The sequence below is a fragment of the Pogoniulus pusillus genome, chromosome Z (assembly GCF_015220805.1).
Source record: "Pogoniulus pusillus isolate bPogPus1 chromosome Z, bPogPus1.pri, whole genome shotgun sequence".
Taxonomy (NCBI): domain Eukaryota; kingdom Metazoa; phylum Chordata; class Aves; order Piciformes; family Lybiidae; genus Pogoniulus; species Pogoniulus pusillus.
The window spans coordinates 26963842-26977769 of record NC_087309.1 but is presented as its reverse complement, the minus strand read 5'-3'; positions in this window follow the sequence as shown (position 1 = coordinate 26977769).

Genomic DNA, 13928 nt, shown 5'->3' with positions numbered 1-13928 from the left:
GATGAGGTGATCCTGGAGCAGGCAGAAGCATCACCAGCTGGGAGGGCAACTCAGTTGCCCCCTCGCATCAGAACTGCTGCTCTTTTTTTTTTTTTTCTTTGGTGGAGAGGGGTTTCCTGGCTGCAGTAAGGGCCAGTACTTCCTTAGATGAGGTCATCCCAACTACACATGTCGTTACTGAGGATGAGGTGATCCTGGAGCAGGCAGAAGCATCACCAGCTGGGAGGGCAACTCAGTTGCCCCCTCGCATCAGAACAAGTACCCAGAAGAAAAAGAGGAGGGTAATTGTTATTGGTGATTCCCTTCTGCAGGGAACAGAGGGCCCCATATGCCGACCAGACCCCTTCCACAGGGAGGTCTGCTGCCTCCCTGGAGCCCAGGTCAGGGATGTTACCAGGAGGCTGCCTACTGTAGTGCAGCCCTCTGATTACTATCCCTTATTAGTTATACAGGCAGGGAATGATGAGATTAATAACAGAGGGCTAAAAGCTATCAAAAGGGACTTTAAGACACTGGGGAAAGCAGTTGAGGGAGCAGGGGCACAGGTAATCTTTTCATCTATACCCTTAGTCACAGGCTGGAATACAGAGAAGAATAAGAAAGCATATTTGATGAACAAGTGGCTCAGAGGTTGGTGCATCCAACATAACTTTGGATTCTTTGATATTGGGGAACTTCATCTTGCCACAGGTCTGCAATCAGCAGATGGGACACAACTATCACAGAAGGGGAGAAGGACCCTGGCACATGAGCTGGCTGGGCTTGTTGAGAGGGCTTTAAACTAGAATGGAAGGGGGAGGGGGTTAAACATGACAGCACCAGAGATAAATCAAAGGGAATTGAGGAAGGTAGGCTAGAGCTAGGAGTAAAAGCAGCAGCCCAGCTGAAGTGCATGTACACTAATGCACGCAGTATGGGTAACAAACAAGAGGAGCTGGAAGCTCTGGTGCTGGAGGGAAACTATGATATTGTCGCCATCACTGAAACATGGTGGGATGGCTCACATGATTGGTGTGCTGTAATCAATGGCTACAGACTCTTCAGGAGAGACAGGCAAGGGAGAAAGGGCGGGGGAGTGGCTCTGTATATTAGGGATGCTCTGGATGTCATGGAGGTAGAAATCAGGGATGATCAAGTTGAGTCATTATGGGTGAGACTTAAGGCGAAGGCCAACAAGGCTGATATCCTGGTTGGAGTCTGTTACAGACCACCCAACCAGGAAGAAGAGGTTGATTTATTACTCTTTAAGCAACTGGAGGCTGCCTCAAGATCACCTGCCCTTGTTCTGGTGGGCGACTTTAACCTACCAGACATCTGCTGGGACTTAAACACTGCAGAGAAGAAGCAGTCTAGAAGGTTTCTGCAATGTGTGGAAGACAACTTCCTATCCCAGCTGTTACGTGAGCCTACCAGGGGGGCAGCCCTGCTTGACCTGCTGCTCACAAATAGAGAGGGGCTGGTAGGGGATGTGGTGGTTGGAGGCTGCCTGGGGTCCAGTGACCATGAAATTATAGAGTTTTCAATACGTGGAGAAACCAGGAGGGGCATCAACAGAACCTCCACACTGGACTTCCGAAGGGCAGACTTCAGCCTATTTAAGGAACTAATTCAGAAAGTTCCTTGGGAAATAGCCCTTAGAAACAAAGGGGTCCAGGAAGGTTGGACCTGCTTCAAGAAAGAACTCCTGAAGGCACAGGAGCAGGCTGTGCCACTGAGCCGGAAGATGAGCCGACGAGGGAGGCAGCCAGGCTGGATGGGCAGGGAGCTGCTGAAGGAATTAAAGATTAAAAAGAGAGTGTATCACCTTTGGAAAAGAGGGGAGGTGTCCCAGGAGAAGTTCAAGGAGGTTGCTAGGTCTTGTAGAGGAAAAATTAGAGAGGCAAAAGCCCACTTGGAGCTCAGGCTGGCCACAGCTGCCAAGGAAAATAAAAAGTGTTTCTTTAAATATATGAATAGCAAGAGAAGGGCCAAGGACAACCTCCAGTCCTTGTTAGATAGAGAGGGGAATAGAGTGACAAAGGATGAGGAAAAGGCAGAGGTGCTTAACACCTTCTTTGCCTCAATCTTCACTAGTGGGACAGGTTGTCTCCAGGACAGCTGGACTCCTGAAGTGGTGGATGGAGTCAGGGACCAGTACAGTCCCCCTCTAATCCATGAGGAAGCAGTAAGGGATCTGCTAAGTCACTTGGATCCTCACAAGTCCATGGGACCGGATGGGATCCACCCTAGGGTGCTGAGAGAGCTGGCAGCTGAGCTGGCCAAGCCACTCTCCATCATTTATCAGCAGTCCTGGCTCACTGGAGAGGTCCCTGAAGACTGGAAGCTGGCCAATGTGATTCCCATACACAAGAAGGGTCATAAGGAGGAGCCAGAAAACTACAGACCTGTGAGCCTGACCTCAGTGCCAGGCAAGGTCATGGAACAGGTCATCTTGGGTGCCATCACAAAGCACCTACAGGATAGCCAAGGGATCAGGCCCAGCCAGCATGGGTTTAGGAAGGGCAGGTCCTGCCTCACCAACCTGATCTCCTTTTATGATCAGGTTACCCGCCTGGTGAATGTGGGGAAGGCTGTGGATGTAGTCTACTTGGACTTCAGCAAAGCCTTTGACACTGTCTGCCACAAGAAGCTCCTAGCCAAGCTGGCAGCTCATGGTTTGGACAGATTCACTCTGTGCTGGATCAAGAACTGGCTGGATGGCAGAGCTCAGAGAGTGGTGGTGAATGGTGCCACGTCCAGTTGGCAGCCAGTCACAAGTGGTGTTCCCCAAGGATCAGTGCTGGGCCCAGTCCTGTTCAATATCTTTATTGATGATCTGGACGAGGGCATTGAGTCCAGCATCAGTAAGTTTGCAGATGACACCAAGCTAGGAGCAGGTGTTGATCTGTTGGAAGGTAGGAGAGCCCTGCAGAGGGACCTGGACAGGCTGGATGGGTGGGCAGAGGCCAATGAGATGAGATTTAACAAGGCCAAGTGCAGGGTTCTGCACTTTGGCCACAATAACCCCAAGCAGCGCTATAGGCTGGGGACTGAGTGGCTGGAGAGCAGCCAGGAGGAAAGGGACCTGGGGGTACTGATAGATAGTAAGCTGAAGATGAGCCAGCAGTGTGCCCAGGTGGCCAAGAGAGCCAATGGCATCCTGGCCTGCATCAGGAACAGTGTGGCCAGCAGGACAAGGGAGGTTATTCTTCCCCTGTACTCAGCACTGGTCAGGCCACACCTTGAGTACTGTGTCCAGTTCTGGGCCCCTCAATTCAAGAAAGATGTTGAGGTACTGGAACATGTCCAGAGAAGGGCAACAAAGCTGGTGAGGGGCCTGGAACACAAATCCTATGAGGAGAGGTTGAGAGAACTGGGCCTGTTTAGCCTGGAGAAGAGGAGGCTCAGGGGTGATCTTATTACTGTCTACAACTACCTGAAGGGACATTGTAGCCAGGTGGGGGTTGGCCTCTTCTCCCAGTTAACCAGCAATAGAACAAGGGGACACAGTCTCAAGTTGTGCCAGGGTAGGTATAGGCTGGATGTTAGGAAGAAGTTTTTCACAGAGAGAGTGATTTCCCATTGGAATGGGCTGCCCAGGGAGGTGGTGGAGGCACCGTCCCTGGGGGTCTTCAAGAAAAGACTGGATGAGGCACTCAGTGCCATGGTCTAGTTGACTGGCTAGGGCTGGGTGATAGGTTGGACTGGATGATCTTTGAGGTCTCTTCCAACCTGGTTGATTCTATGATTCTATGATTCTACAGACACCAACAAGGAATGCTGTTTACAGATCATTGCTTCTGGAGCCCCACCTCCGGGAATCAAAGCAGCATCACACATCGTTTGGAGGAGAAAGGTTTGTATTTGGGTCGTTGTGAGAAGACCTCCCTCCTGGCCCACCCATGTCCTAGGACAGGTCATTCCTCCTCCCAGAAGCTGATATTCATAGAACTGTAGTGGTTCAGGTTGGAAGGAACCAACCCTCCCTGACGTGGACAGGGACATCTTTAACTAGCTCAAGTCCCATCTCAAAGTCCCATCTAACCTGGGGTTGCACACTTCCAGAGATGTGGTATCTATCACTTCTGGGCAACCTGTTCCAGTGTCTCACCACCCTCATTGTACAAAATTTCTTCCTATTATTTACTGTAAATCTTCCCTCTTCCAGTTTAAAGCCATTACTCCTTGTTCTATCACTACACTCTCTGATAAAGAGTCCCTCCCTATCTTTTCTGTGGGCCCCTTTTAATGTTGAAAGTCCACAGTAAGATCTCCCCAAAGCCTTCTCTTCTCCAGACTGAACAACCTCAAATATTTCAACATGTTCTCATAGAAGAGGTGCACCAGTTTCCTGAAACTCTTCATGGCCATCATGTGGACATGCTCCAACAGGTCCATGACTTACCTGTGCTGAGGACTCCAGAGCTGGAGATAGCTCTGCAGAAAGAGTCTCACCAGAGTGAGGTAGGGAAGTAGAATCACTTCCCTGGACCCACTGGCTGTACTGCTTTTGATGCAGCCCAGGATGGAGTTGACCTAGGTTGCAAACACATGTTTCCAGCTCATGTCCAGGTTTTCATCCACCTGCACCTCCAAGTCCTTCTCTGCAGGGCTGCTCCCATCCACTGATTGCCTGGTCTGTGTTTGTACCTGCAATTTCCCTGACTCTAGTGCAGAACTTTGAGAAATATCTGTCCAGCTTGCTGTGTGACAGGAATGCAGCCTAATTCAGAGCACTTCAGTAGAGAGGTCAAAATGCTTACAACCAAGAGATGTTTATGTTATCTCTGGGAATAAATATCCATGAAGCTAGCCTGCCAAGCAACTGAAGGGAGGACTCTTGTGAACTAATAAAGTCTAAAACAACAAAACACACAACATCAAAATAGATTTCAAAGGTGAGGATCTTTGCCTAATGAACTGCAATTTTAACATTAAAGTTGACACCTCTCAGCATGACAATGAGCCAGACAGAGTACATGCCTAGCATATATCATGTTACTCTGCTTTTCACCCAAATATGCTACACATCCCCTAGAAGGCAGGGAAAGTTGGTGTTAGGATCCAAAAAATCACAAGAGGAACACTTCTCTCTTGATGAAAAGACTGGATTTAGCAGAAAAAAAGAATGGTCAACAGACTGTGCTCCTTTCTTGCACCCAAGGCAGTGATCTCTTCCTAATGAGAATTGCACATCCAACACACAGCTGAACTTCTGCTGCATTACTGTTACTATTATGCACTATTACAAAGATTTGCATCTCCAACTTTGCTAGATGCTGCCCAGGATTTATCAGTAACCTGAGCTCCACCACATGCAGTTAGTACATTTATCACCAGTAATCCCAAATCTGTTGTATCTTTTGCTTTAATAAATGAAATCTATTTATTATTTTAACTTTATGAACAGGTTTCTGTGCACATCCTTAATGGGGCACTGGAAAAAGAGGCACATGTAATTTTGCCTAAGTTTCAGTGAGAATCTTGGTGCTCTCAGACAGGCAGGCGTTGAGATCTTACCTGTAACGTGACAGTCCTTGGCACTTGGCCTTGCTTTAAACAAACACTTTATACAAATGGAAATCAAATGGGTCAAAGGTGGGTCAAACCCAGCAAGTTCTGGGTTGAGTACAAGCCTTCCAGTGGAACAATACAGTCCCAGGATGTGTCTGTTTGTTGCTGAATCCCTGCCTGGTCATAGCCAATGGGGTTCCCAGCAAGGGCTAGTAAACCAGGAGTACATATTGCAGGTGCTCTCAATTGCTCCTGGATATTTGGATTCTGCAGCATCCCACCAAAGCCCTACCAGAAAAGTACTGAATCTTTATTTTCCACAGCAGGCACCACCAAAGAGACATAAGCTTATTCAGGGCTGCCTGTACCAGCAAATATCAGCTCAGTCTAATTCATTTTAGAATCCTGGGGATCTGGGGGTGCTGATTGATACCCGCCTGAACATGAGCCAGCAGTGTGCCCAGGTGGCCAAGAGGACCAGTGGCATCCTGGCCTGCATCAGGAATGGTGTGGTCAGCAGGAGCAGGGAGATCATCCTGCCCCTGTACTCTGCACTGGTTAGACCACACCTTGAGTACTGTGTTCAGTTCTGGGCCCTCCAGTTTAGGAGGGACATTGAGATGCTTGAGCATGTCCAGAGAAGGGCGACGAGGCTGGGGAGAGGCCTTGAGCACAGCCCTATGAGGAGAGGCTGAGGGAGCTGGGATTGTTTAGTCTGGAGAAGAGGAGGCTCAGGGGTGACCTTATTGCTGTCTACAACTATCTGAGGGGTGGTTGTGGCCAGGAGGAGGTTGCTGTCTTCTCTCAGGTGGCCAGCACCAGAACAAGAGGACACAGCCTCAGGCTGTGCCAGGGGAGATTTAGGCTGGAGGTGAGGAGAAAGTTCTTCACTGAGAGAGTCATTGGACACTGGAATGGGCTGCCCGGGGAGGTGGTGGAGTCGCCGTCCCAGGAGCTGTTCAAGGCAAAGTTGGACGTGGCACTTGGTGCCATGGTCTGGCCTTGAGCTCTGTGGTAAAGGGTTGGACTTGATGATCTGTGAGGTCTCTTCCAACCTTGGTGATACTGTGATACTGTGATATATTCTTCCTCTTCATTGCAGACTGAAATAGGGACTAGGAGATCACAGGAGGAGCAGAACTAACCTCAGGAGGGCTGAGGATGCATGCTAGCATCAGCAGGCATGTTGAATCCATGACATTCTGCTAGGATGGGGCTTGGGTTACCTAGTTAGTGTCAAGGTTCCACAAGAATAGTCTGGAGAATCTGCTTTTGCTCTGCTTGTGTGGTGTCATTGCAAAGCAGCAGCTCTCCATTTAGTGTTTTGAAACAAACAAAAAGAAAAGGCTCAGGCTTTTGATCTCTCTGCTTTCTCTCCCACCCAAGCCTACCAGAGCTGTCATAAAAACCTCCATTGTCAATATATTAATCTCATTTTTAGATGAAAGTGTGATGCAGTGAAATAGATTTTCCCATTAAAATACTGTAGTCTCATTGTTTCCAGTTGGTTCCAGTCAGCAGTCACTTGGTGTGGAGATATCTGAGACACTGGTTTCGTAGCATCACTGCATTGCAGCAGTTTAACCACTGCCAGCTCCTGAGCATATTCACTGTGACAGACATGGGGCTTGTATTGCTCTGTGCTTCCAGCCCTTGAGAGCTGTGATACAGCTTCTGATCCACACATTATCCCTGCATGGGGCAGATAGGAGAAAGAAATCCTTATGTTTGGAGAATAATGAAATTGAGAGCATCCCTGAAGAAAAGGACTTGGGAGTACTAGTTGATGAGAAATTGAACAAAACACACTTGCAGCACAGAAGGCAAATTACATCTTAGGCTGCATCAAAAGAAGTGTGACCGGCAGACTGAGAGAGGTGGTTCTGCTACTCTGCTACCTCATCTGGAGTATTGCATCCAGCTCTGGGACCCCAACACAAGAGAAACACAGAACTGCTGGAGTGAGTCCAGAAGAGGGACACAAACATGATCAGAGGGCTGGGGCACATCCCCTATGAAAGGAGGCTAAGAAAGTTGGAATTGTTCAGCCTGGAGAAGAAAAGACTCCAGGGACATCTTATAGCTACATTTCAATATCAGAACCTACAGGAAGGCTGGGCATGGGTTGTTTCTGTGAGCAATAGGACAAGGGGCAAAGGCTTTAAATTAGAGCAGGGTAGATTTAGGTTGGGCATAAGGACAAAGTTCTTTATAATAGCAGTGAAAAAATGCTGGAACAGGTTGCCCGTGGATGCTGTAGAGGGCCCTTCCCTGAGTACGTTCAAGATCAGATTTGATGTGGTCCTGGGGAGCCTGATCTAGTTGGAGGTGCAGGGAAGTTGGACAAGGTGACCTTTGAGGGTCTCTTCCAACCCAATGCGGTCTGAGAATCTGTGAGTCTTGCATATGAGATGTGCTCACATATGAGATTAGTGACATGTAGCAAGTGGCTGTGGACTGAGGTCCCGTTGAAGCAGGAAATAATATCATCAGGGTCATCAAATCACTATGTAGGTGAGAAGTGGGATTGCAGAAAGCTGCATTGCTTTGAAAAACAGTTGCCATCCCTGGACAGGAATAATCAACACAGAAGCTGTGATGTCATCCAGGCAATGCCACCCTAAAAAGGGTCAAGGGAGAGTTTGTTGATACAGGGTCAACAACCACATTGCCTCCCAGGAAGGCAGCCCTGGCAAAGCATGAAAAGACTTGCCTTTTTTCTCTAAAGGCTTCCAAAAAATGCCTCCCATTTGCACAAAACTCAACTCCACCCTGGCTCAGGGGAGTTGTTCTGTTACTACAACTAATGCTGCAAAAAGTAGCAAGGCAAGAGTAGAGTTTTTCCAAGGGCAGAGTTTGAACCAAGCTGCTAAAACCAACAGTTTCTTGGCCAAGTGGAGACAGAAAAGTCAAAACTGTCCTAGCCCTGTTCCTTTTCAGGGCTCAGGCAATCTTTGCCTGCTCAAGCACAGCAACCTAAATCTGCGTGTTGAGCAGATGCACAGCTCCTGCTCCTCCCATAACTTCTATTTTGCTCTTTATTCCTTGATTGGTGAGGTCTACTTGCACATGACTTCATCCAAAATAAACCAAACATTAATACAGATGAGAAGCAAGAGCAAAGGAGAAGTACAATGACACTCTGTGGGAGTCAGCATAACCGAGCTACCCATCATCTCTGTGGTCCACAGCACTTTGGGAGCCTAATGAAGTGCTATGTTTATAAAAGTATTTGGGTGCTGTCAGTGAAAACAAAAGTAATCAAGGAGCTCTTTGCAATATTGTGTGCCAAGAGGGACTCTTGCTGCAGAACACAGAGAATGATTTGAAATTCCCTGTGAAGTTGTTGTGAAAAGTTTTTGACAGCGTCATGTACCCGCACCAACTTTGTGTATGTGAAGACGGAATAACAGGGCTGTAAAGTATCCATTTTTTCTTCATTGAATGGTTTGGATTGAGAAGGAAGTTTAAAGGTCATCTAGTCCAATGTCCCCTAAGCAGAGACATTTTCAACAAGATCATATTGCTCAGAGTCCTGTCCAACCTGACTAGGAATGTTTCCAGGAATGAGACTTTTGCCACCTCTCTGGGCAACCTGTGCAACTGTTTCCTCACCTTCAGTGTAAACAGTTTCTTTCTTATATCTGGTCTGAATCTCCCCTCTTTCAGTTTAAAGCCATCACACTTCATCCTGTCACAGCAATCTTCCTAACAAGATTATTCCCATCCATCTTACAGGCTCCCTTTAAGTACTGAAAGGCCACAATAATGTCTCACTTCTTTTCCAGATCATTTTTGTGGTCGTCTTTGGACCATGTCTTTCCCATGCTGCTTCAGATCTGAGCACAGCACTACAGGTGGAGCTAATCTCCCCTGCTCCATTGTTATATACAGAGGCCCATTTTGACACAGAATAAAAGCTTAATTAAAAAATAAATAAAGTTATATATCCTGATGGGACTGTGAAGTCCTGAGCTGTGACCTTTGAGGATTTAGATACTACAAAACACAAATAAGGACAAAGCTTCTCAACTCTGGGCAGCTGTTGTGAGAGCAGATGCTCACAGCAAGTAAAGGCATTGCATCTTGTCCTGTGCCACTACACCTGAGTAGGAACAACCCCTCTCCCCTCCCAGCACAGCTACCACACTGAGCAGAGCTGTTACCAGATAGTGGAGATGTGTTTGCTGCAGCAGCTTTGAAGCAAATCCAATTGCCATTTCTTGCAGCTCTCCCAGAGCCATTACCTTTTTGAAGGACATCAGCAAGACATCAGTAAGTAACAGATATTTTCCCCATCTGCACCAGCAGGTCATTTTAACCTGTTTTCTACATCCGTAAAAGCTTTCCATAATGGAAGCTCTGTATTGCTTGAATGTGGTGCATCCCTTACGCAGCCTTTGCTGGATGCTGGAGGAGCTGGCAATTGCCTTTGACTGTGGGAAACAAATCTCTATGATAAACAGCCAGCTGCGTTCAAGGCTTATATAGTTTAATCACATAGTCAAGGCTGGGAACCAGTCTTGGCCCTTCCACATGAAATGTGTGAGGAGGAACAGCCAAATTGAGAGTGAATAGGAGTGGAGACAGCCACTATTCATTGAGGGTAAAATAAAAGTGTAAGAGGACTTATTAAATGAGCTGTGCAGAATACAAAGTTGTATCATAGAATCACAGAATTATTTAAGATAGAAGAGATCTTTAAGTGTCATCTAGCCCAATCCTCCTGCAGTAAGGAGTTACCTGTCCAACTAGATCAGGCTGCTCAGAGCCCTATCCAACCTCACCTGGAATGTTTCCAGGGATGGTGTTTTTACCACCCCTCTAGGCAACAGCCTCCCATGTTTCACTACTTTCATAAAAAATAATTTCTTCCCTCTATCAGGTTTAAAACATCCCTCTTTTAGTTTGAAACTATCACCCTTTGTCTTGTCACAATGGGTACTTCCAGAAGGATTGTCCCTATCTTTCTCGCGGGCCCCCTCTAAGCACTGAAAGGCTACAATAAGATCTCCTCAGAGCCTTCTCTTCTCCAGTCTGAATAATCTCAGTTCTCTCAGCCTGTCCTCATAGGAGAGATATTTCAGTCCTCTGATCGTTTCTGTGTTCTCTAGCAGGTCTGTGTCTTCCTTGTGCTATGAAAGTTGAATGCGTGCTCCATTGGTTTTTCCAACAGGTAACAAAAGGATTGAAAATACCATTAAATATATCTCTATTCGTTTGGAGGGCCCAGGGTTTTTTACTTCCAGTAATTTTCTCTTTCCTTAGTTGTTAAACAGGATACCCACAGGGAGAGAGGTTTCTCTGCTGTAAAGATGGAGGACTTGTCAATATCTGCTAGAGATATCCTTAAGGGAGCTGTGGGCTTTGTTTAGAGGAGAAATATCTCTCGAACATGCAATTTCCAGCCTTGTTCTGGAAAGTTGTTTTGATACCTAATCACAAAACTGACATCACAGGAACTCACACAAGTTGGTGTGCCAAGTGTAGAAAGTCTCATCCTGCCTCTGCCATGAAGCCCAAGCACCGACAACCTCTGCAGACCAGCTGGCAGAGTTTTCTATATCCCCACAGCATCTCTTTTATGCATCAAAGTCCAAAGGCACAAGCAGTGAAAGCAGAATTGATTCCGACCCAGAGAAATGACGAGTCAAACAGGAAATAAAGACCAAGTGACTGCCCGTCCAGGTGGCTTCTGTGTGGCACAGGTTTATAGTTAGCAATGCAGTTTGTTTTATTAGTTATAAATAAAGTACAAAAAATCCACCAAAAGTGAATCTAAGCATTTACACAATTTCTAATGTCTTTTCATTTATTCAATGCACTATTGCTTTAATATTAATAATAAATATTTTTCTAGCTTTCTTCTATAAAATAATCTATGTAGCAAAATGTTGCACAGCACAACAGAACAGCAGTAGGAGTACAAAAATGTAGGTGATCCTTTCACCAGCCTAGATCATTAAAGGGGAGGACTTTTGTTTGCTCACTTCTTGTTTTACTTAATCCCTTTTACAGTGTCTTTGCAGAGGTGAACAACTGACCACCTGTCCCCACACAGCTCAACTCTCCTGTCTACAGGGGAGAAGTATTGCAGAGCAGCAAGGGGGAAAAACACAGGTTCTAAGCCCAGGGTAAGGCAAAGTCAAAGAAAGCAGAGCAGCACCCTGAAGGGATAGAAAGAGAAAAGTTAAGGTACAGTCGATTGCGCCTTTCTAACTCAAAAGAGAATTCCATCCAAAACCATTTGGCAGGGGCATGGGGGGAGGAGGAAGGGGAATTGCTACTGTCTGAGTGCATGCATTGAACCCCACTTCTGTCCACACATGGCCAAGCATCTGTGCTGACCAATAACAGCTATGGCTTAAAGCTTAAAATATTATCAAAGATGTCCTAACCCTCTTGTGAGGCTCAAGCAGTTCATATTCAGGAGCCATTTGGGATAGGGCAGTGCATTGTGAGAGCAGCATGGAGATGGGAATGCCTGGCCACTACTGCAGGAGTGGGAGCTCAGCTTGGTGCTGATCCCCTTCCTGGGGACAGGAGTGACCTGTGCAGGTCCTAGCTCTACAATGGATTAAAAAGATTAAAGTTGAGGTTTCCTCTTCTACAGAGGGAATAAAAACAACTGAAAGGTTTTCAAGAAGAGGGGCTCTGCTCCTTGCGTGTTTTGTAGTTGGACACAGGCAGAGAGTATGAAGAACCAGAGCAATCACAAACAGGCACTAAAAACTGGATAGATTCACTCAGCCTGGACTTCTATCTCAGCTTCTTTGCTCAGCTTCTGAAGCAACACACACAGTCTTACACAATATGCATGCATTGGATTAAACACAGCCTTGTAGCCAGCACCTAATGGGTGTTATTGCAGGGTGACACATGCAGCAAAAGCAGCAGCATCACCAGCATCGTTGGGGACAGGGCAGTAGCAAGAACCAGCTGAAATGATTTTGGTTTTGCAGAGTGTCACTAACTGCCTTCAATGCACAAGGACACATGTGAAAGGATCACCAGAGTTTGATTATGAGTGCAAATAATATTCATATATATGTGCTAAACACAGTCACTATATTGCAGTTTTCCACTAGGTCACAGCATACAGAATCAAAGGTTTGCATTTTTATGGAATGTATCCAAGGTAACAGCACCACAGTAATACAGTTTGTAATCACACACCCTGATTTTTTTATCTCTTTTTTTTTTTTCTGACAAGATAAGCATTATCCCCCACATCCCATGTTTAATTTTTATGCTTTTAAGTACCGACGCATGCAAAGCATTCCATTCCCAGAAACGATGCAAAAATGAGGTAATAGGAGTAATTAAAAAAAAGTATTAATTTCTAAATAAATAAATTATAATTAAAAATGAAAAAAAGAAAAAACTATAAAAATAATTAAATAAGAACCCACAATATCTACAAGTTAGTCATAAATTATGATTGTTAAATATAAGGCATTTAAACTCACAAAACCCTGTAAACTATCAATGTTTTGTTCCTAGAGAGATTTTTTTTTGTGTTGCTTGTTTTGTTTTGTTTTGTTTAAACTCATCCCTATTGTCTCAACCTACTAGCATAAATCACTAAAACACAAAGGAACCTGACACACCAATGCAACTCCAGATGCTGTAAATTCTCACGCATCTTGGGATCAGTCACTCATACGAGACCATGGGAGTTTGGTGCTTTTTTCTTCAGCAAAGGTTTTTGTTTGTTTGTTTGTTTTTGTTTTTGTTTAAAAACTGTGCTTGTTCATTAGGCAAATAGTAATACTTTCACATAGGCTTTAAGAAAACACGCAGTTTGGAAGCGCTCCTCATTCCCTTCCTGCCCGGTCAGGATTCCAATCACCATGTTCCTTCCCCTGCTTCATCCCCAGCTCGTGTCTGGACAGATCAGACCAGCTTACAGTGTATTTTACCAGCAAAGCCTTGCTTGACCATATTATTAGTAGTATTAGTATTATTTTTAATGCTGCTTCAATCTGCTGCTGCTGGAGCAGGCCCCATAGGCGTTGATACATGGCTGCTTGACCCATAGATATCAGGGCTGGGACCACCACATTCCCCAAGAAGCTGTTGCTTGCACTGGATAGCAAATATATGACAAAATCAGATAATCATAAGATGAGTTAGTTGGAAAGGACCTTTAAAGTTCATCTAGTCCAATGCCCTTGCAATGAACTAGATTAAGTTGATCAAGACTCCCTTCCGTCCTAATCTAGAATGTTTCCATGCACAAGGCTTCCACCACCTCTCTGGGAAATTAGTTCTCATGTTTCACTGCCCTCATCATAAGCAATCTCTTCTTTGTATCTTCCTTATGAGCCACCATATATCCTCCTCCAAACCCTCTCAGGGGTGCCTCTGAAGCCAGTGTTTTCCAGTTACAGCTCATGGGGGTCCCTAGACCTCTCTGATGGTAATTCATGATT